This window comes from Gorilla gorilla, chromosome 7, assembly GCF_029281585.2.
Source record: "Gorilla gorilla gorilla isolate KB3781 chromosome 7, NHGRI_mGorGor1-v2.1_pri, whole genome shotgun sequence".
Classification (NCBI taxonomy): Eukaryota; Metazoa; Chordata; class Mammalia; order Primates; family Hominidae; genus Gorilla; species Gorilla gorilla.
Genome location: NC_073231.2, coordinates 52,768,281 through 52,793,196, shown reverse-complemented (window position 1 = coordinate 52,793,196; position 24,916 = coordinate 52,768,281). Strand labels below are relative to the sequence as shown.

Here is a 24,916-nt window from a genome sequence, read left to right as displayed (position 1 = left end):
CTGTTATTGGTCTATTCAGAGATTCAACTTCTTCCTGGTTTAGTCTTGGGAGAGTGTATGTGTCGAGGAATTTATCCATTTCTTCTAGATTTTCTAGTTTATTTGCGTAGAGGTGTTTGTAGTATTCTCTGATGGTAGTTTGTATTTCTGTGGGATTGGTGGTGATATCCCCTTTATCATTTTTTATTGTGTCTATTTGATTCTTCTCTTTTTTCTTTGTTAGTCTTGCTAGTGGTCTATCAATTTTGTCAATCCTTTCAAAAAACTAGCTCCTGGATTCATTAATTTTTTGAAGGGTTTTTTTTTGTCTCTATTTCCTTCAGTTCTGCTCTGATTTTAGTTATTTCTTTCCTTTTGCTAGCTTTTGAATGTGTTTGCTCTTGCTTTTCTAGTTCTTTTAATTGTGATGTTAGGGTGTCAATTTTGGATCTTTCCTGCTTTCTCTTGTGGGCATTTAGTGCTATAAATTTCCCTCTACACACTGCTTTGAATGTGTCCCAGAGATTCTGGTATGTTGTGTCTTTGTTCTCGTTGGTTTCAAAGAACATCTTTATTTCTGCCTTCATTTCATTATGTACCCAGTAGTCATTCAGGAGCAGGTTGTTCAGTTTCCATGTATGTGAGTGGTTTTGAGTGAGTTTCTTAATCCTGAGTTCTAGTTTGATTGCACTGTGGTCTGAGAGACAGTTTGTTATAATTTCTGTTCTTTTACATTTGCTGAGGAGAGCTTTACTTCCCAGTATGTGGTCAATTTTGGAATAGGTGTGGTGTGGTGCTGAAAAAAATGTATATTCTGTTGATTTGGGGTGGAGAGTTCTGTAGATGTCTATTAGGTCCGCTTGGTGCAGAGCTGAGTTCAATTCCTGGGTATCCTTGTTAACTTTCTGTCTCATTGATCTGTCTAATGTTGACAGTGGGGTGTTAAAGTCTCCCATTATTAGTGTGTGGGAGTCTAAGTCTCTTTGTAGGTCACTCAGGACTTACTTTATAAATCTGGGTGCTCCTGTATTGGGTGCATATATATTTAGGATAGTTAGCTCTTCTTGTTGAATTGATCCCTTTACCATTATGTAATGGCCTTCTTTGTCTCTTTTGATCTTTGTTGGTTTAAAGTCTGTTTTATCAGAGACTAGGATTGCAACCCCTGCCTTTTTTTTGTTTTCCATTTGCTTGGTAGATCTTCCTCCATCCTTTTATTTTGAGCGTATGTGTGTCTCTGCACATGAGATGGGTTTCCTGAATACAGCACACTGATGGGTCTTGACTCTTTATCCAACTTGCCAATCTGTGTCTTTTAATTGGAGCATTTAGTCCATTTACATTTAAAGTTAATATTGTTATGTGTGAATTTGATCCTGTCATTATGACGTTAGCTGGTTATTTTGCTCATTAGTTAATGCAGTTTCTTCCTAGTCTCGATGGTCTTTACATTTTGGCATGATTTTGCAGTGGCTGGTACCGGTTGTTCCTTTCCATGTTTAGCACTTCCTTCAGGAGCTCTTGTAGGGCAGGCCTGGTGGTGACAAAATCTCTCAGCATTTGCTTGTCTGTAAAGGATTTCATTTCTCCTTCACTTATGAAGCTTAGTTTGGCTGGATATGAAATTCTAGGTTGAAAATTCTTTTCTTTAAGAATGTTGAAGATTGGCCCCCACTCTCTTCTGGCTTGTAGAGTTTCTGCTGAGAGATCCGCTGTTAGTCTGATGGGCTTCCCATTGTGGGTAACCCGACCTTTCTCTCTGGCTGCCCTTAACATTTTTTCCTTCATTTCAACTTTGGTGAATCTGACAATTATGTGTCTTAGAGTTGCTCTTCTCGAGGAGTATCTCTGTGGCGTTCTCTGTATTTCCTGAATCTGAATGTTGGCCTGCCTTGCTAGATTGGGGAAGTTCTCCTGGATAATATCCTGCAGAGTGTTTTCCACCTTGGTTCCATTCTCCCCATCACTTTCAGGTACAACAATCAGACGCAGATTTGGTCTTTTCACATAGTCCCATATTTCTTGGAGTCTTTGTTTGTTTCTTTTTATTTTTTTCTCTAAACTTCCCTTCTTGCTTCATTTATTTCATCTTCCATGACTGATACCGTTTCTTCCAGTTGATTGCATTGGCTCCTGAGGCTTCTGCATTCTTCATGTAGTTCTCGAGCCTTGGCTTTCAGCTCCATCAGCTCCTTTAAGCACTTCTCTATATTGGTTATTCTAGTTACACATTCGTCTAAATTTTTTTCAAAGTTTTCAACTTCTTTGCCTTTGGTTTGAATTTCCTCCTGTAGCTCGGAGTAGTTTGATCGTCTGAAGCCTTCTTCTCTCAACTCGTCAAAGTCATTCTCCGTCCAGCTTTGCTCCATTGCTGGTGAGGAACTGTGTTCCTTTGGAGGAGGAGAGGCGCTCTGCTTTTTAGAGTTTCCAGTTTTTCTGCTCTGTTTTTTCCCCATCTTTGTGGTTTTATCTACTTTTGGTCTTTGATGATGGTGATGTACAGATGGGTTTTTGGTGTGGATGTCCTTTCTGTTTGTTAGTTTTCCTTCTAACAGACAGGACCCTCAGCTGCAGGTCTGTTGGAGTTTGCTAGAGGTCCACTCCAGACCCTGTTTGCCTGGGTATCAGCAGTGGTGTCTGCAGAACTGCGGATTTTCATGATCCATGAATGCTGCTGTCTGATCGTTCCTCCAGAAGTTTTGTCTCAGAGGAGTACCTGGCCGTGTGAGATGTCAGTCTGGCCCTACTGGGGGGTGCCTCCCAGTTAGGCTGCTCGGGGGTCAGGGGTCAGGGACCCACTTGAGGAGGCAGTCTGCCCGTTCTCAGATCTCCAGCTGCGTGCTGGGAGAACTACTGCTCTCCTCAAAGCTGTCAGACAGGGACATTTAAGTCTGCAGAGGTTACTGCTGTCTTTTTGTTTGTCTGTGCCCTGCCCCCAGAGGTGGAGACTACAGAGGCAGGCAGGCCTCCTTGAGCTGTGGTGGGCTCCACCCAGTTCGAGCTTCCCGGCTGCTTTGTTTACCTGAGCGAGCCTGGGCAATGGCGGGCGCCCCTCCCCAAGCCTTGCTGCCACCTTGCAGTTTGATCTCAGACTGCTGTGCTAGCAATCAGCGAGACTCCATGGGTGTAGGACCCTCCGAGCCAGGTGTGGGATATAATCTCCTGGTGCGCCGTTTCCTAAGCCTATTGGAAAAGTGCAGTATTCGGGTGGGAGTGGCCCGATTTTCCAGGTGCCATCTGTCACCCCTTTCCTTGACCAGGACAGGGAACTCCCTGACCCCTTGCGCTTCCCGAGTGAGGCAATGCCTCGCCCTGCTTCGGCTGGCGCACAGTGTGCTGCACCCACTGTCCTGCGCCCACTGTCTGGCACTCCCTAGCGAGATGAACCCGGTACCTCAGATGGAAATGCAGAAATCACCCATCTTCTGCGTCGCTCACGCTGGGGGCTGTAAACTGGAGCTGTTCCTATTTGGCCATCTTGGCTTCTCTCCCCAGTGTTGATTGTTGAGTGTTTTTAAACGTTATCATCTACCCTTTGATGCTTTTTCTCAACAATCTTTAATTTTTGGGAATTGATCTTTTATGTTCTGTTTTTTCGCTCCATTGGTTTGGAAGTTATACCTTCTCCTGAGGAACACCCTTTAACATTTCCTTTAGTGAGTATCTGTTATTGATGAACTCTCCCAGTTTTGTCTAAACATATCTTTATTTCACTCTCTTCTTGAAAGATATTTTTACTGGGCATATATGCTTAAAAGTTGGCATTTATTGTTGTACCTGTTCTTATTATTTTGCAATTAAAACTACCATTCCACAGACTTCCGGCTTCCATTGCTTCTGCTGAGAAATTAGCTGTCAATCTGCTTGTTTTAGTGAATGAAAATAGATTATATTCCCCATTTCATTCCTATTGTCCCCTTCCTGCTTTAAACATTTTCTGTCATTGCCTCTTTGTAGTTTTGGGTATGAATTTATTTCTTTTTTTTTTTTTACTTTACTTTGAAATTTTAGGTTGCAGACATGAAATCCAATTATCTCATAATTTAAGTTGTATTTCACAAAATCAAGGATAGTACAATCAGAAAAATCAGAATAAAAACTATTCAATAGTACATGCTAATCTATAGATCATATTCAAATTTTGCAAGTTATACCACTAATGTTCTTTTTCTGGTCCAGGATTCAACTCAGAATCATAGTTTTATTCAGTGGACATCTCTCTTTGGTCTCCTTTAATTTAAACAGTGCCTTAGTCTTTGTGTTTCATGACCTTGACATTGTGGAAGAATACAGGCCAAATATTTTAAAAAATTTGGGTTTATCTGATATTTTCCTCATGATTAGATGCTGATTAAGCATTTTTGGCAGGAATATTACAAAGTGATATGTCCTTCTCAGTGCATCATTTCAGGAGGCACATGGTACTGACTTATCCTATTATTGGTGATGTTAACTTTGATCACTTGGTTTATGTGGTATCTGATTTCTCCACTAAAATTTATTATTTTGGCCTTTGTAATCAATAAATGTATTGTGGTAGCATAGTTTGTGACTATGCATTACTTCTTCAGATACTTCTTTTTCTCTTTTTTCCTTCCTTTCTGAAACTCCAATTATGTCTTTTCATTGTATCCTCTGTGTCTCTCTTTTTTTTTTTTTTTTTTTTTTGAGACGGAGTCTCGCTCTGTTGCCCAGGCTGGAGTGCAGTGGCATGATCTCGGCTCACTGCAATCTCCGCCTCCCAGGTTCAAGCAATTCTCCTGCCTCAGCATCCCGAGTAGCTGGGACTACAAGAGCAAACAACCACACCCAGCTAATTTTTGTATTTTTAGAGATGGGGTTTCACCATGTTGACCAGGAGAGTTTCGATCTCTTGACCTCATGATCCGCCTGCCTCGGCCTCCTAAAGCGCTGGGATTACAGGGGTGAGCCACTGCACCTGGCCCCTCTGTGTCTTTTATCCTGCATTTTTAATTTTTATTTTTCAGTTTATTTATGCTTCTCTCTGGGTATTTTCTTCTGCCCTTCATTTCACCATTTCTGTCTTTAGCTGTGTCTAAAGTGCTGTTAAACCTATCCACTGAGTTCCTAGTTTCAGTTATTGTGTTTTTCAGTTCTATGTTTTCTACTTTTGTTTTTAATTCCGCAATATCACTTTGTATAGTTTTTGGTTATGAAAACTATTCTTGCTGCCATTCTTTTTATCTCCAGTAGCTTAGTAGGCTTAAATGCTGTACAATGTCTCTAACTCTACTCTTTGGAACCAGGTGGTTTGTTGTTCTTTTGTTCATGTTATCTTATTGCCTTATATATTTGGCTCTCTTTAATTATGTGTGGACATCACATTTTAAAAGTTATTTGTAGAAATAATTTGAGACCTACAATGGTGGTATCTTTCAGAGAAGACTTTTGTTTTCTGGGGCCACTAGCTATCTGAAATCACCTTAAACTAATTTTAGGATGTGAGATTTTTCTGGACCATTGAGATGTTTCAAAGCAGGGATACTTATTTTTGGTCCACCCTCACTCCTAGAATGCAATCTTTTAGCATCCCAACCCAAAGCCTAGGCTGACTGGCCTGATCCTCCACCCTGGCAATCCCTGTGAGGCTGACGAAATGGCTACTTCACATTTTAGCTGTCATTTTTAGGTCAGCAAACACCTCCAGAGCAAAAGTAGCTATAAACTTTGGATTTATCTCTCTGGATTTTCATCTTTTGGACTTTCACCCAGTAATTCTTATTACCTTGCTTGCTTTTTGATGTTTTAAAGAAATTTATTTTTAATGCAGCTTTAGTTGTCTTGAATGGGAGTTTTGGTTCAAATCACCTAGTCTGCATTACTTAAGTAGTATTTTCTATGTTAAATAGTTTATTCTAGGTCATAATATTAAAGTGTATATATTGTAAAATTAATTTTAAATTCAGCCTTTGGTAATATGGAAAAACAAAATTTTCACTTTTCCTATTTAGCAAGTAACAATTGCTACTTAATTTAAGGGCAATAAAATTTGCTGACATATGTTTTAAAATAACATTGTATTGAGCTTGATTAGGGGGCCAAATGCATATTAAAATGTAGATGAAAATTAGTCTTCCTGTTATGGCATCAAAAATAGACAAAGACTTCTTTCATGTTTTGATGTTTGGGATTCTTGAATTTTGCACTTAAAAAAGCAACACATTTACTTTCTTAAAAATAACTTTTATGTCTAAACAAATACATTTTTCTCTAGATAATGAGCTAAGTGAGGTTTCAGACTCCTATTTATAAGCCCTTCTATACATTTATCATGTATATAACTATATTACCAATAAAGAAAAAGAAGATATTGTCATAGTAATTCCTTTAAGTGTTTTTTTTAATACTAGGCCCATCTTAAAATATTATATAGTATTTAAAAACCAGATTTGAGCAATTTATAAATCTGGTAAAAAAATTTCTTCAAAAGAATTTGCTGAATTATTATAATACTTGATATTAGCATGGTATTTTAACATCATTGTACTTTAGGCTACCTGGTTTAAGGATTCATTATGGAATGAATGACATGATGTCAAAATGTAATTTTTTCAATTACACATACATAAATAATTGTATGTAAAAGCACTAAGAGTAGCTGATAAATGCCACAATGATCAAACAGCCAAAGCAAAGAGCTAGTAGTGTTCACCTAAAACTGACTACGTTAGTCCATTTATATCTTTCTGTAAACTTGATGTTTTTACCATGCTTCTGTAAACTTGATGCTTCAACTTCCACCTTGCATGCACATGCTGGACATGTTCTGTGTTCTGGACAACCATGTAAAAAGCCTGAATCATCTTAGCTTTGCTTCATGCCTCCCTGGTTGCCCAACTCCCCTCTGGAAGAATCCTCCTCCCTGGGGTTGCCTTCCAAATACAAACCCGCCTAGCCAGAGTCTTGGTGATTCCCCATGTGCTTCCCCTTATGGCCTAATAGATACTCCCTCTCTTGAGGTCTGTAAGTGTAATCAACTATTGTTTCAATGGCAGCTGTCTCCTGATCTGTTGGCCTCACCTTACCTGAAAAATAATAAAACCTATCAAAACAAGTATGAGCCAATGCTGATTTGGTAAGAATTTGAAAGCTCTAAAACTGTCCCATTTGAAGTAAAGAGTGTTTAAAGGTTTATGTTATTTTATTTTATAGCATTTAGCAATAGATGCCATTGCCATGAGGAACAAACTGCAATCTGAAGAATGCCATGATGATACTTTGGAGGTTCTCATAGTGGAGTAATGCTCAGCTAGAGGGAAGTGCCTCTGCAAAAATCTGCCAGAGGAAAATAATAATTCATAGTCAATACTAAATACAGTAGTATGTTGAGTATAAAATATTTCTTAATCTTAGGTTTAACAAAGGAACTGACTTCAGAAAGATGGTAGAAACTAGATTTCTTCTGAAACCACATTTTGATAACAATAGTTATCAAACCCTGCCTAACTGAAATGAATTAGTAATGGCACAAGGCAATACTTTTAAGGACACATTTCTTTTTTTTTAATTTTCAAGGTGTATGTTTCCTTTTTTTAAAATTTTATTATTATTATACTTTAAGTTTTAGCAGACACTTCTCAAAAGAAGACATTTATGCAGCCAAAAGACACATGAAAAGGACGCTTTTCTTAAGAGCATCAAGAATCATTTTCCTGGAGGATGTTATATTAAGTGAAATAAGCCAGGCACAAAAAGACAAATACTGCATGCTCTCACTTACATGTGGAATCTAAAAAAGTTGAATTCATAAAGCACAGAGTAGAATGGTAGTTACTAGGAGCTGGGGGTGGGTTGGGGTGGGTGGATGGAAAGATGTTGGTCAAAAGATACAAAATTTAGTTAGGAGAAATAGTTCAAAAGATCTATTGTACAATGTGATGACTATAGTTAATAACAAGGTATTGTATTCCTGAAAATTGCTTAGAGAGTAGATGTTAAGTGTTCCCACTACAAAAAATGATAAGCATGCAAGGTAACACATATGTTAATTAGCTTAAATGAGCCATTTCTCAAAACATCTTGTTGTATATGATCTCTGTACAATTTTTTGTCAATTAAAAATAATTTTTAAAAAGGGCCATTTTCTCTTAGTAGCCAAGTCAAATAGTATCAAATGGTGTCTTGTGTTAAAAGGGTACAAGTGAGAGGCAGTGTTTATACCACATGAATGTCTGCTGATACCAATTTAGATACGTTTTTAATAGTTCTAGTTGAATAGAACAAAAATTGTTTTCTCAAAGAACCTCATTTTGTAAGAACAAAGGTTCACAAGAGAAGGTTATGAATACTTTTTCATAAATGCAGAAGCTAAGATCGCAATATTAATCAAATATTTTTATATAACTGAATAAGGTCTAATACTTTACAACTTTGTCAAAACACTACTCTTTATGGAGAACAGCAAAGCTCTGGGCATATGTGTACAAGCATGTATATAATAAAATCTTGAGCATTTCCTGTAATTGCTGAAAATGGAAAGAACTATCACAAGACATCTGTGACATAATTTACAGTTGAGTACAAATCCTCATTTGTAATATCAGATGTCTTGATTATGCCTTTATAAATGCTACATAAATAATGTGTAGTAGAATAGCTGTGCTGGCACATGCAACGTACATTTAAACATCTCTTAAAAGCTAATTTGTCACTTGGCAGAACTCTCTAGCTCAACGGTAATATCACAAACAGCAACCCACACATCCTTTTGAAATGCTTAACCCTGCTATAGGTACACACTTTTAAAAACAACATAGAAAATACTTATTTTCAAACTTTCTTGATAGTGACCAAATCTCAGTCTAAGAAGCTCCAGTATTGTTCAGGTTCTTTGACAGCACTGGAAACATTCAGTATCAAGTATTTATTGAAACAACCTATCAGCTGGCTGAGGTTTAGAAATATGCCACACAGAATTGTTTTGGCAAAGCAATGGTCATAGCTAATGGGAAATGATCCATACTTTTAAGCACTTTTAAATCAAGGTTAGTAACATTCTAAAAATTGTGGGTTTTTTGAAGATAATGTACAAATTATTTTAAACTTGAGGATCTGTGAAAATATAAATCATTTGATACATCACATATCTTTTTCAAGAATTGGAAAACTCATTATTCAGTCTATTTTGTCTCTGAGTTAAATAGCTTGATTGTACCATATGTTGGCAAGGGAGTAGTGAAATAGGAATTTTCATACATTTCTGGTGGGAGTGTGAACTGACAAAACCTCTATGGAGGGCAATTTGAAACACATCTATAAAAGAAAGTACATATCCTCTTTGGCCAAAAAATTCTATTTCTGAGAACTTATTCTACTTGTACATATGTGAAACAACTTTCTATCATGTTCTTCCTTGCAACAATGTTTATAACAGCATAAGATTTGAAATCTAATATCAGTAGAAGACTGGTTAAGGAAATCTGGTATATCTATGGCAATAGAAGAACATGCAGTTGTAAAAAGGAAGAAGCTTTTTAGATTTTGTTATGGATTATCATAGACATCTTAAGTGAAGAAGGCAAGTAGTAAAACTGTGTGTATAGTTTGTTATAATTTATGAAAAAAAGGAGAAGAGAAATATATCTATAGATATACATTAATATATAGGGATATATAAGTATAATTAACATATTAATGTATTATGTATATACCTACAAATTTATGCAGAGATACATATTTGTGTCTATCTGTTATCTTCTTGGATTTGGGTAGAATACCTCTGTAAGAAGCTAGTAACACTGCTTGCCTCTGCAAAAGGAATTGGGTGACCGGAGAAGAGGAATAGGAGGGGGTCTTAAAAATTGTATATCCTTTGAACATCTTGAATTTTCAACATCAATGCATTGTTACCTATTCAAAAATAAATATGTCCAACTTTTTATAAGTCCATTTGAGCCCTACATATGTCAGGACACAAAGGAGTTACTCATTGGCAGAGTAACTGATGTGCTGAGAATGAAGCACTCTAAATGTTTACTTCCCTTAAAATAGAAACAAAAGCTGATATCTACTAAAAGCCTTCCTTCCTGTCCCTCATATCTCATCAAGTCCTGCATGAAGGCATGATTTATGACAGTTCACTGCCAGATCTTAGAGAAATATAAATAAAACCAAAATTGGAACACAACTGCTGAACTTGGAGAGTTGGAATGAGGTCAGGTTAGCGCCTCGACCGGATGTCAGGAAATTATAGCTTCATTTCTGCTGCAAGAGTAGCAGTGACTCATGTTCCCCAGCAGAAACTAAGACAAAGCCCATCATAAATACCGCATGTCATTTCTGAACCTGCTTGGGAGCTGTGAGAATTAAATGAGCTAACATTTTATAAATAATTTGGAACCCCTCGATAGAAAAGTGTTACATAAGAAGAGTTTTATAATTCTGTGCTTTCTCTATCTTCCTTAAAAAGAAAAACAAAAAACAAAAAACGAACCCAAAAGCCAATGGTCTCATTATAAGCAAGAAGCTAAGTGTGACAAGAATAATTTTTGTGTGGCTATACTGAAAAGAAATAAGTTCCTATTTTTGAGGTTCAATCTGGCCTATTACTTTAAGAAAATGCTTTTGGTTCCAAAGGTCATTTTGTTTTTAGGAATAATCCTTCTATATAGTACAAGAATTATATTCTTGAAATGTTTCCAAATTAAGTACAGGAGGTTACTTTCAGCTTTCAGTAACATACATGTACTCTTTACCTCCCAAGTGGAGAAGGATGCAGGGTTTGTCCCAAACTGTTTTAACAATTTTTTTTTTTTACAAAATTCTTTGTAGTGAAACATTTAGGAATGTATTTAACTTCTCATTAAATTACAAACACATTTATTCTATAAAGAGATCTGTACTTTATTATATTTCTTTCAGGATTATGATTTTCTAAGTGGAATGAAGAATGTTATTAAAAGGAAGACAGGATCTATATGTTTGAAATGGCTAAGTGAAACTCATAGTCCCTAAAGCATGTCCATAGATTTTTGTTGAAAAAAGTTGAAGACAGTTAACTGTGGATTCTTTGAATAGTATTGGGAACCCTCAGATCTATAATCAGTGTTTACTAAGTTTTCCTTTACAATCACCTGGGGTTGTGGTAGTCCATATTTCGTAAGATAGTCTGAAAAAAGTACCCAGGCAAATTAGATTTCTCCCATCTACCTTCCTTTTGAGCCAAAACACTGAATCACTCAGTGCTAGGTTATTTCTAAAACTTCTCTTTGCTAACCCCAGATCAAACTAAAACTGCAGTTCTGCAATAGTTTGGTTTTGCTTTGCTTTTGCCTCCACTCTCTTTCATAGGTCTCTATGGTGTCATTAACACTTTTTGTCCTTCTGATTAAAAAGCTTACATCTTTTTCAAAAAAGGTTTCCTCTGTATATGAGGCATGAAAGGCAGAATTTGTATGTGGAAAGGGTGTGTGAACACTAATTTGATTGGAAAGGGTGAAATGATGTTGAGAAAATGTCAATTGTCAATTTCAAAATATGTCAGCTGGTGATGGAGGTTGTGTGGGGTTAAGGTAAAATAGAGCTACAACTTATTAACCTTGGGTTATCCTAATCAGATTGGTTTGTTGTTCCTCAAAACACTGGAGTGAATGAGAACATGTGTTTCAGTAAGGAAACCAGAATCTGAGAACAGATTGTGTAAGAGAATAACAAAGATCTTCAAGGACTCGAAAAAATAGAAGGAACACATCTGGTTGTGGCAGTTAGCAAAAGCTTTCTGATGAGCTAGTGTCCGAGACTGGCCCTTCTGCCTGGTAAAGAAGGAAGCGGTGGTTATTCCCAAAGATGTGGCAATAACAGCTCACCCTCGCCTCCTTCAGACCTTTGCTCAAATGCCACATTTTTAATGAGGTCTTCTTCCCTGACCATTCATTCCATTTAAAATTACATTCTGTGTCCCTTACATTTTTCCCTGCTTTACTTTTCCCTACAACTATGACCATCCGATATACTATATTTTTTACTTATTTGTTTTTTGTTAATCTCTCTCCACCACAATATGAAGTTTCTTGAGGACAGGGATTGTTGGTTGTGTTTCCTGCTGTATCCCTCAGCATCTAGAACAGTGCCTGGCACAGAGTCCCTTAATAAACATTTGTGGAATTTGTTTCTACATATGTACATACAACGCTCAGAGACTGGGAAACATAGGACACGTGGAGATTAGAGAAAACCCTGTAGAGGTTCTATCAACTTTGCGTTTTGTTTGTTTGTTTGTATTTGTTTTTTTTTTTGAGATTGAGTTTCATTCTTTTTGCCCAGGCTGGAGTGCAATGGTGCGGTCTCAGCTCACTGCAACCTCCACCTGCCGGGTTCAAGCGATTCTCCTGCCTCAGCCTCCCAAGTAGCTGGGATTACAGGCACCTGCCACCATGCCTAATTTTTTTTTGTATTTTTAGTAGAGATGGGGTTTCACCATGTTGGCCAGGCTGCTCTTGATCTCCTGACCTCAGGTGATCCACATGCCTTGGCCTCCAAAACTGTTGGGATTACAGCCATGAGCCACTGTGCCCAGACACGTTTTTTTTTTTTTTTCTTTTTTTGCTCTGGATGACCTAATAACTCTCTCTGAGCTCCTTGTCTGAAGTCCAGTTTCTACTCATGGTTGTGTCCTCACAATACCATGTGTGATTCATCCAATGCCAAACACAGAGTATTCCATTTAGATCTGTTTGTGGAATGAGTATGCTTGTTAAGTTCTCAGTCTGTGTTAGATTTTCTAAAATATAAACTACATTCATCCCTTGGTATTGAATGGGGATTAATTGGTTCTAGGGCCCCCATGGATACCAAAATTTGCAGATGCTCAAGTTCCTGATATAAAATGCCCTAGTATTTGCATATAACCTACACACATTCTCCTGTATACCTTAAAACATCTCTAGATTACTTACAATTCCTAATACACACATTCTCCTGTATACCTTAAAACATCTCTAGATTACTTATAATGCCTAATACAATGTAAATGTTATATAGCTGTTATATTTTAAAAATTTGTATTTTTGTATTATTGTATTGCTTTTTTTGTGTGTGTGTGCATGTTTTCCATCCATGGTTGTTTGAATATGTGAATATGGAACCCATGGATATGGGGACCTATTGATCTGTGATAGTCAGTGGATCCACAAGGCTTATGGCTAGAAGCCCAAGAGAAACGGTCAGTTTTAGAGATACTGGTTCTATTAAAGTAACACCAGCTGTGGCAACAGATAGAACAGAATGTACATCGGCTCAAACTCAATAGTTTTCCCTCGTTTCTGAGGCAAATATTCCTTGCTGGTGAATGATTTTGCACCATGTGGTGATTTGAAGACCAGGCCTTGTTCAGTTTACAGATCCAGTATACCCTAAGGCTTTGTCATAGTCATGCACAGCCAATGGATAGGAAGGAGGGTTACAAAGCCTTGGACCATAGGGGGCACTCATCACTTCTGCTTCCTCTCCACTGGCTGTCTGTTATACACAGGGTCACTCCTACCTGTAAAAAGGCTATGGAATATGGGCCCAGAAGAATTCAATTTTTGTCCTTGCGATAGTTTACTGAGAATGATGATTTCCAATTTCAAGGACAAAAAACCAAACACCGCATGTTCTCACTCATAGGCGGGAATTGAACAATGAGAACACATGGACACAGGAAGGGGAACATCACACTCTGGGGACTGTTTTGGGGTGGGGGGAGGGGGGAGGGATAGCATTGAGAGATATACCTAATGCTAAATGACGAGTTAATGGGTGCAGCACATCAGCATGGCACATGTATACATATGTAACTAACCTGCACATTGTGCACATGTACCCTAAAACATATACCCTAAAAAGTATAATAATAAAAAAATTAAATTAAAAAAAAGAATTCCATTTTTGATGACTAGTCACTATGCTCTTTTACTCACTATATATCTGCCTGAGAGGACCACCGAAAGTCTCTTCAGAAGCAGTTTTCTCCAATAGGTCCAGGTATGGCTCTTTATGCTCTAAGACGTACAAACTAAAAAGCAGATTACCTGCCCCCTGCAGCCTCCCTTTTACCATTTATGGTGCTCAGCAGAGACAGGATATCCACAATAACATCTCCCTTTCGGAATAGGAGGAATGCAGAGGTGTGCGATCACAGACTTAGGTCATGATGACACCCGTCTCCGCGGGCATGACAAAGACTCCCTGCTTTGGCGGTGGAGAAAGGTCCTTGGTTGGACCCAGCATCTGCTCTCTGATATCTCTGGAACTAACTGTCCCGTTCTCTGGTTTTCTCTAGGAGGTTCTCCTTTGCCCATTATTCTTCCTGGCCACATCTGAAGTGGATATTGGTGAGTATGCACTCCTTGGAGGCAAGCAACTTTTGCAGTCAACTTCTGGTTTGTTCAGGTTTGAGGTCCTGATAGTTGTATAATGCTCTATCTTGCAAAATTTTATTTTATTTTATATTTTGGTCAGGTCTGTGATATTGTGGGTCATGTTGCAGAAATGATGTGGGCTTCTGGTTTATTTTCTCCTAGGAAGTTTCATTAAGTAACCACACTCTAAGTTCTTTCCTAGATGTAACTCTCAAATCTGTCTTCTTCTTCTTCTTCCTCTTCTTCTTCTTTCCTCCTCCTCCTCCTCCTCTTCTTCTTCTTCTTCTTTCTTCTTTCTCCTTCTTGTTATTATTTTGCTTCCTGGCCCCCATGCCTTTCCACCTCTCTTCAACTTAATGGAAGCTGCTTTGAGGGCATCTGAAAGAGTAGGCAGGGTGGAAAGGTAGAAAAGTAACTCCCTTAATCTAAGCTACTTTGCAAACCTGAGAAATCTTAACGGGTCTTCTTTGCTTGAAACCATCTTTAGTCTTTTTTTGTGTGTGTTTGGGATCTAGAATCAGCCTGATTTTCCTGTCCTTTCAGACCCCAGATTCCTTTTTATTTCTGCTTGTAAACCTGTCTATTTCTTCTTGACTTCAGCTATTTATTGTAATACCTTTCTACAAGTGAGAAGGACCAAGATACACTAACATCCCAGGTATTTCCAACTACTTTCCTTAGAGCTATAGGGTCAATAGACACTTGCCTTATCTTCCAAGTTCAACTGATAGTTTTATCAAATGTTTCGTCACTACATCACACTGGTATCTTTCTTTCCACATTGCGATATCTATGTTCCTTTGTCTACTGCCCAATTGCTAAGCTCAGGCTATACACTATTTTCATTTGTTAAGATAGCACTCTATTTCAATGTACCATTTTCTCTACTAGTTGTGGTGATGCTCAAAAACAATATAATGACTGAAATATAAGAGACATTTATTTCTTGGTCACATAACAGACAAAGGTGGTTATTTCTTGTGAGTGGGCAGCTTTCCTCTATGGAGTGATTTGAGGATCCAGAAATTTTCCATGTCTGGCTCTTTCATCCTCTTGGGTCCTGTTTTTACTGTTATCCAGGCTGCAGAAGAGGAAGGAAGGAATGGAGGAAGAACTTTCATTCTTTAAAGTTTCAGCTGAGAAAAAGCCCACATCACTTTTGTGTACATTCTGATACAGACAGGAGGCAGGAGAGTAGGGTCCCCGGCAAGGGCTCTACCCTCAAGCCTGGACCCACGGCCCTAAATGAGAACAGGCATTCCTGTTTTCAGGCTGAAATGTTGCCTTTTGGCCCACCATGTCCCCCTATCCTGTGTCCATATAAAGCCCAAACCCCAGGCTCCATGAGCAGAAGAGCAGCAGAGCCACATGGCAGAGAAGAAAAGAAGAGGAACATCTGAACATTGAGAGGAGTTCAACTGGGGAATGGTCATAGAGGAGACTGGCCACAGGATGGCCAAACTCCAGGGGAAGATCATCTTCCCACTCCATTCACTTTCCAGCTCCCCATCCATCTTGCTGAGAGCCACCTCCATCACTCAATTCAATTCCTGCATTCACCATCCTTCAAGTCTGTGTGACCTGATTCTTCCTGGATGCTGGGCAAGGACCCAGGTACCAAGAGGGCGGGGTATAAAAAGCCGTCACCCTGACTCTCCACTGAGTTGGTTAACACTTAGCCATCCATGGATGGCAAAGCTAAAGGAGCACTGTAATACCCCTAGATGCTGCCATGGGGCCAGAGCCCAACAGTGCTCACCCCAGCTCACCTGCATTCGCTCCTTCCTGTAAGCGGTTTGAGCACATGGTGGCTGAGTAAATGAGCCACCCCCTTTGTGAGGGGTCCCATGAAGGGGCCAAGGCAATTCTCCCATCTCAGTTCCATTGGTCATGATCAGTTGTATGGCCACTCTTAACTAATTGTAGGGAAGGTTGTGAAATACAGCACCCATGTGGAAGAGAAGACAGAATTTTGTTGAGTTTCTTATAGTCTGCCATACAAAGACCATTTGAAGAAGCTCTGAAAGCCCAGAGTCCTCCCATCCCAATGGGTATGCCAGCTTGTACATGTGTCACTCTATGGTATCTGTTCACCCTAGACTCACATTGCACAATGTCCTTTGATTCTTCCCTTCTGTGAGGCTCGTAGTCTAATGTTTGCAAGCATCACTTTGCATCTGTCCTTGAGATAAACTTATTTTCTGTGTTTCTGAACCTTCTACTGTTTTGTTAAAGTTACCTGGAATCCTGATTACAACACCCTCAAATAACTACTCACTTAATATCCATTGATACCACCTTCCCACTTCATGGACCTCCTGTAGAGAACATTATTCAAGGATTTGATGATGAAAAAGAGGCTAAATATTACTGGTAGGAGAATTAACTTTTATGGCTCATGTTTCTTATATTCCTGACCTGAAACTGAATTCACTTATGGTTGTGTGATATAGACCTTATTTGTACAAGTTATTAAATAATAAATTATGCTAAGCAATATCCTATGTCCTGTGAAAGTCAACGTTGAATATATATCATTTTTCTTGACCAACCTTGTCCAAGTGGTCTCCTGATTCATAAGGGCTCTTATGTTCCTGAAAGAAATTAGGTAACCCTGAGAGATTTTGCTATTCCAGAAACAATGTTGTGTTTTATTTATAATCTATCAATTGTTCTACCCAGTATTTTCAAATACATATGATAAACAATTAGATCTGTGATATGTAGAGTCAGTCTTAGATTTGTTAAAATAGAAATACTGGCTGGGCACGGTGGCTCATGCCTGTAATCCCAGCACTTTGGGAGGCCAAGGCAGGTGGATCACTTGAGGCCAGGCATTCGAGACCAACATGGTCAATATGGAGAAACCCCTTCTTTACTAAAAATACAAAACTTAGCTGGGCATGGTGGCTTGTGCCTGTAATCCCACCTACTTGGGAGGCTGTGACAGGAGAATCGCTTGAACCTGGGAGGTGGAGGTTGCAGTGAGCCAACATTGTGCCACTGCATTCCAGCCTGGGTGACAGAGCGAGACTCCGTCTCAACAAAACAAAACAAAACAAAACAAAACAAAACAAAACAAAACAAAAACCCCCAAAAAACCAAAAAACCATAGTTAGGCCAGTCACAGTGGCTCACACCTGTAATCCCAGTGCTTCAGGAGGCTGAGGCAGGAGGATTGCTTGAGCCCAGAAGCTCGAGACCAACCTGGGCAACATGGAAAGACTCTGACTCTACAAAAAACTTTTTAGAAATTTATCTGGGCATAGTGGTATGCCCCTGTAGTTCCAGCTATTCAGAAGGACTGCTTGAGCCCAGGAGTCAGAGGCTGCAATGAACTGTGATTGCACCACTGCATTCCAGACTACAGCTTGGGTGACAGGCCGAGACTCTTTCTCTCTTTGAGAAAAAAAAAAGAGAGAAAAAAATTACCATACTCATTGTTACCATTTCCCCCCAAGTCTCTCAGCACCTCCTCAATTATTCACATTATTCTATGACTTTTTAATGTTTGCTGTCAATTATCTAAATATACTAAGATGGAACATGCTTAGATTACTTAAACACATTATTAATCAAGGCAGAAATAAGAAAGCTAAGCAGGTTGCTGGAGGTGACAGGAGAGATGACTGACTTCCCAGGGCCATGCCATTTTCAGATAACACTGTGAAGGGAACCGTGTTTGTCTATGGCGAAGTTCCAGCTTCCCCATCCAGGCTCCCTTCCTCAGCACATGCACATGTCCAGTGTCCTTTCTCACTATCAGCTGGCCACCAAATAATCTCAACAAAAACCTTTTTTTTTTTAGCTTGATAAAGATTTCAGGTGAGACTTCTTGCTAAGTCATGTTAGAAAGGAACTCAAATTGGAAAAGTGTCCTGCAGAGTGGAAAAACAGAGTTGTTTAATTTTTTTCAATCTATAAATTGGGATAATGCCAACCTGTCTTTAAACTATGAGGATTACATTAAATAACATGTATTTGCCATTTAGCAGAGTATTTAGCACATGGTAGTATATAATTGTTATTATAAGTACCTTCTTTTTTTTTTTTTTGGTAGGTAGAAGGATTTTATATTATCCCTTAACACCTACCTTGGCCATGGCCTTTTCACTTCTTTTTTTTTGAGATGGAGTATTGCTCTGTCGCCTGGGTTAGAGTGCAGTGGTGCAATGCCGGCTCACTGCAACCTCCACCTCCCAGGTTCAAGTGATTCTCCTGCCTCAGCTTCCCTAGTAGCTGGGATTACAAGCACACACCACCATGCCCGGCTAATTTTTTGTATTTTTAGTAGAGACAGGGTTTTGCCATGTTGGCCAGGCTGGTCTCAAACACTTGACCTCAGGTGATCTGCCTGCCTCAGCCTCCCAAAATGCTGGGATTATAGGTGTGAGGGATTACACCACGCCCATCCTCGCCTTTTCACTTCTCTATATTCCACTTTAGATGGTAAGGTTAGTGACAACGAGAACCTTATTTTATCTTGTTAATTACCCAGAACATTACTTTATCTTGTTAATCACAGTATCTCTGGACCAGCAAAGGTGTTATTCCAGGTACCAATAGACTGCCTCTCAATTCCAGATCTACCCTCTTTTTGTCTTGCCTTGTGAAACTCCAGCTAGACTCCATAAATATTTCTCCTTTGATAGCTGGTCAATGTTAGGCTTTGTCAAGAGAGGGCTTTTCAAGACACTGGGAATGAAGGAAATTCTTTTCCTAGTTCTCATATGCTTTTTTCTTTCCTATGACATGGAAACTGGTGCCATGCGGAAGGCCCAGTGACACTTACTCTCTGGCGAGTTTTGCTCATACCAAAGCAAGAGGCCAGCCCTAGCCTGCTGGCGGCACAGCAAATTTCTCACTTTGTGGTGCATGGTTTCCAAGAAGGCCTGAATCTCACCCTTCTGATAGAGGGGAAGATGCTCCATCAAGTTCTTATTCCCTTCCTTGGACAATCTTCCTAATGCCAAAGAGTAGTAGTTCTCTGCATTTATATTTTCTATCTTATGTCTTTTAGTAATTAGTTGTCATTTACTAGCTAATATTACTTTATATCAAAAATTTTCTGTTCAAATTATTGGTGTGTCTGTCTCCTGACTGGACCTTGACTGATCTTGGTTGCACAATACAAATTCATGGACAAAATGAGTGGACTGTCTAAGTATGGCCCTGGATATGGTGGCTGAAGTTTTAGGGCAGAGAGGGATATGGAAGAAGGGAAGGAGGAAAGAAAAGTATATCCTGCCATTCCATTGTTTATCTTCCCACCTGTTCTCTCCTTGTCTGAAAGCCCAAAGGTTGCTTCTTCCATATATTCTCAAAAGGCTATGTGTCTATATTATCAAAAGCCTCAGCGTGGCCCCATAACACAGAGGCATCTTCTGACTGTGCTCCCAATATCACCTCTCTAAGGGAGTCAACAAGCCTTGTGATGCAACTTCCCAAAGATCACAATCTCTGTACTGGGTCAATGCCTTTTCCCTTATGCTTCATGCTCTCTGTACCTTCTCCTTTCTTCTTTCTCAATATGATGCTGATTCTTAGCCCAGATCATAGTCCATATTCAAAATGTAACTGGAATTTGAGAGAGCAGAAGAAACACTGATGATCAGATAGCCTCAAAGCAAATCCAATTATCAGCAAAACATCTAAGAGATGTGTTTGTGGGACCATGGGAATTTTAATCATTCCACATTTATACAACTAGGAAAACAAAATGGTAGAAAACAGGAAACTTCTTTAATCAAGCAAAGTCTTTGTGGTTATGGCTGATGAATATGCAAAAGCTGCTCTGAATTTTTTTAGGGCACAAAGTATTGCCACATATGCATCCCTAATAGCTGTTTTTAGGTTATTAGAAAGGAATGGGTTTGCTAATCAAGTAAGCCAGAGGCTTAAAGAGATACAGACATTTTTGATTATACAAAAACCACAAATTGACTCCAAGGCAGAACACCTGAGCTCTGACTTTCAAATTCACATGTTTCTGATAATCAGCATTGCTGTATTCATTGAGTTAGTCAACACCCAAAGGCAAAAATCTTAAGGTTAGGTGAGGCTCTAATGGAAGATTGCAGATCTCAAAGATAGTTCTCTAAGAAGTTTATCATCAAGCTATTACAGAAATCCCACTTCCTCCATAAAACTTCCTTAGTAATAGAGGAAATGGATAATTTCCCCTACCTCATACCCTTGCCTATTTCATGATACCTGCTTGCTCCATCATTTTACAACAGTTTTTATTTACACCTACCATTTTTTTATCATGATTGAAAATAAATTATGCATATGTTCCTGATGAGAATCCAAGTTAGTGTTGTTTGTATTATAATTATAGGCAAATAGATGGATGAATGAACTACATATGCTCATTCACTCAAGCAATATTTGTTGACTGCCTACTATTGCCAGGCACTAGGGAAACAAAGATGAGTCAGACATCAGTCCTATCCAAAGAAGAATGGTAAGTCATCTTTCTCTCAGGGAGTTCTCAATCTGGTAAGGGAGACACAGTATGTGGACAAATTGCTACAGTGTATGTAGAGATATATATGTACATGCCAGCTGCAGGTTAGTACAAATGTGGAAATGATTGACTCTTTCTGTGGTTCCCTACTTTACAGATCAGGAAATAGAAGCACTGAGAAATCAGGTAACTTGCTGACACTCACACAACTAGTGATATGGACAGGAGACCGGGAAATCCTCGTAGAAGAGGGCAGTTCCTGGGCAAAGGCCCCACCCTCAAGCCTGTATACCCATGGCCCTAAATGAGACCAGGCATTCCTGTTTTTGTGCCCAAAAAGTTGCCTTTTGGCCTGCTATGCCCCCTATCCTGCACCCATATAAACCCTGAACACCAGGCTTCAGAAATAGACCAGCAGACAGATGGCAGGATGATGCGGCAGAGAGAGAGAGATGAGGAGGAACATCTGAACTCTGAGAGGAGTTCGGCTGGTGGGTGGTCGGAGAGGAGTCGGGCCTATTCCAGCTCCCTATCCATCCCAGGATAGGGATAGCCACCTCCACCACTCAATAAAACCTTGCATTCATCCTTCAAGCCCGTGTGTGACCCGATTTTTCTGGGATGCTGGGCAAGAGCTCGAGATACAGAAAGCTGTCACTGGCCCTCTGCCCTTGTGAAAAGGCAGAGGGACCATTGAGCTGTGGACGGCAAAGCTGAAAGAGCTTTGTAACTCCTAGACACTACCACGGGCTGGAGCCCAGAGCACTCACCCCAGCCTCAGCACTTGCCTGTCTGCATGCTCCCCATCCCACATGGGGTTTGAGCAGTGGGGTGACTGAACAGGTGAGACACACCACTGTCACACATTCTGCAAGGGGGATCAGGGAACTCTCCCTTTCATCAGTACATGGAAGAGTCTGGATATGAACCCAAGAAGTATTGTCACCAGGATGGCCCCTACTGACAGTGGGAAAACTTTAACTGTTCTTTTAAGTCTGTTTATAGGCACAGCTGTTTAAAGAAACCAGATGGTCTGGATGCCACAAGTAGCCCCCTTGAGACCCGCTGCTGAATAACTGAGGAAGTTCAGACCCACATGAAACTGGTGCAGACCAGAGCAGGTGACCTCCAGTTACCTTTAAGTAATTAACATATCATTATAATACTAGAAATCTTTCCCCTAAGAGAAAATTGCCCCCATTTTGTCTACATGCAGTGTGTGTAGAAACATGTTCATGTACTATGCCTGTGTTTGCAACTCCATCCAGTACATGCCTACATACTTCCCCAGGCTTGCGCCCAACTCTCTAAAACTCCCATGCCTCCAGGAAGATGGTGCCTTTGGAACATGAGCTCCCCTTCTCCATTCTTTGGCCACTGAATAAAAACCTGGTTGACTTCCCAATTGGATGTTCTTTCTTTGCAGCCAATGTGAAGTAGGCAAAGAACACAATTGACCAGTGACATTATGTCTCCAGGGGTCTTACTTTTAAGCACCATGCTAACTGCTTTCCATATTCGCCCTGTGCAAGACCTCACATGGTTGAATATTTAATAATTAAATTTGAATGGTGTTAGTGAATTCTTTTAGGTTATCGATACTCGTTTATATGGTTGTGCCCTGATACCAGTGATCAGGACAACGGTGCACTTCTCTAAAAAGGGTTGTGGGGTCCAGGTTCCACACTTCTCAGCAACATTGACCTCTAAAACCAAGCAAGGCAGGGGAAATCTCTGCAGATTTATACAGCTAGAAAAATGAAATGATTGAAAATAGGAAACTTTAATTAAAAGAATTTTCAACTAAACTTTTGTCTTTGGAGCTGTAGGTCTAAGAAATGGCACCAAAGTATGGTTTATACACTTGATAGAAAACCTCTCAGTCACCAAGAAGTGCCATCCTTGCCCCTTGAAAAAGGAACTTTGTCTATTCCTGTATCTTTGACCACATGTTAACGTCCTTTAAAAGTGGAAATGGTTAGATTCACATTTAACAAAGCACAAATCATTCCCTCCAATATTTGTAATTTTCAGGTGAAATTGCAAGGATGAATAAAAAAGGTGACCTACATTAAAAAAAGGAAACAAAAATCAGAGGGGTGGGTCAAAAAAGTAAAGGTCTTTTTTAAGCCTTTGCTGGGCTGTGTTCCTGAAGGTAGTGGCCTGTGCACATAAGCCTTTTAGTACCAGCTGAAGAGTCACTAGTCCTTTCTCTTCCATCAGTGCCTCCCTATCCACCATATGCAATTCAGAGAATTAATGACATTTCAAATCTGTAAGAAAGCCTGCTGGGGATGGGTGAGTGGAGGAAGCACAAAGGGATACAGATGTTAGGGTCTAACAGTCTATAGAATTCAGTGAGGGTCAAATAACTCAAGGAGAATCCAGTATTTTAGCCTAGGTTTCAAAGATAAGTGCTGTTCACTAGGTGGTCAAAGAAGAGGAGAGCATTCCAGACAAGAACAGCTTGAGCTAAGGCGCTTAGGTGAGAAACTACAACTGGTTTAGTATGGTTCGCGTGATGGGCACTAAGCCAAGGAGTGTGACAGATGCTGAGAAGTGTTAGGCAGGGAGGTGCAATTTTGACTGGCCCTATGGGTCACACCAAAGAGTTTGAAGTCTACACCCTAGGCCAGTGGCTTACTCCCTTGGCTACATCCATAATCCCCTAGGGAGCTTAAAGAAATTTTAACCATCAAGCCTCACCTGAGCAACTGAGTCAGAATCTCTAGCAGTGGGGTTAGACGTCAGTCTTTTATAAAAAGCTTCCTATGTGTATCCTGGGTTGGGAATTACTGCTGTTGACTATGGTGAACACTTAAAAGGTTTTAAGTAGAGATGTGACTTGGTTAGTTTTTCATTTCAGAAAGATCACTCTGACTACAGTATGGAGAACAAATAGGAACCATGTGTGAGGGCTGCAGAAAAGACACTGGGGAGGCTGGTGCAGTTCAGGCTAAAGATGATCAGGGCCAGAACCATAGAAGTGGCCTTAAGACTGCAGAGGAGAAGTTAGGTAACTGTCATCCTCCATCTGGGATTTGGTGGCAAATTGAATGTGTGTGTGTGTGTGTGTGTGTGTTGTGGGGGTCGTGGGGAATAGAAGATGTGGTGGATTACAAAAATGACCACAGACTCTCTTGTACATATCTTACCATTCTCTCACTAAGCATGAGAGTCTGTTTTTCCACTTCTTGAATCTGAGCTGTGACTTTCTTTGGCTAGGATAATGTGGCAGAAGTGACATTTACCGAGTACTCTAAGCTTGGGTTCAAGGAATTTTGTAAGTTTGTTCTCTCTCACTCTTAGAACCCTGTGACTCCCAAGTAAATAAGCCTATCCTAGACAACGAGAGACCCATGGTCCAGTTGTCTGTCATCCCAGCCTACAGCCTGCCAACCGCTAGACATGCAAAGGAGGCAATGACAGGTGATGGCAGGTACATGAAAGAGCCCAGTGGAGATTACTTTCTATAAAAGACTGTGCTAGACCCAACCTTCAGCTGTCCTCAGGAATGGCCAATACTACATCCGGCAAGAGCAATTCCTTTTAATGTTTAACAATTAGTCTCAAAACAGATTGTTTAAATGTCAAAACTTAGAAATTCTTATAATGGAAAAGAAACACGATCAGCTTAAAATACTACCGCATAAGCCGAAGGTCATGTCAATTCCGTTGAGTAAATTAAATAAAGGATCACTGGGGTAGATCATCATCATCATAACATGGTAGAGGGTTTTTTCCTTTTGAAAGAATGTTTCTAATGTATTTCTTTCTTAAACATACTGTATTGTTTCTCTTAATATGTATTTGTTATTGAGTTTATTAATTACCAATATACACATGGAGATAAATGCAAGCCATGCTTGAAAATTATATTCCTGAAATTTAACCCATGACTGCAGTTGGACATCTGCCTGGATAATAAGCAGCTTTTTCTCTCTTTCAAAATTCATGCTACAGAAAGCAAAAGTCAGTGTTCTTTCATTACTTTACAAAGCCTTTAACAAAAAAGTAGAAATGTAACTTCCTACCCCAAACATACTGACAGGCCAAATTCTTGGTCTCTTCCTCACTTTTACCTTCTATGAAGTATCATTCATAATGC

At 39.6% G+C, this 24,916-nt stretch overlaps 1 protein-coding gene and 1 pseudogene across 1 annotated transcript in view; both read right to left on the bottom strand.

Annotated features, from left to right (window-relative positions):
* CPA6 (carboxypeptidase A6) overlaps nt 1-24,916 on the bottom strand; it is a 320,694-nt gene that overhangs the window by 167,446 nt on the left and 128,332 nt on the right. The window lies entirely within an intron of this gene.
* LOC134759087 (ATP synthase subunit a-like) overlaps nt 1-24,916 on the bottom strand; it is a 31,055-nt pseudogene that overhangs the window by 4,841 nt on the left and 1,298 nt on the right.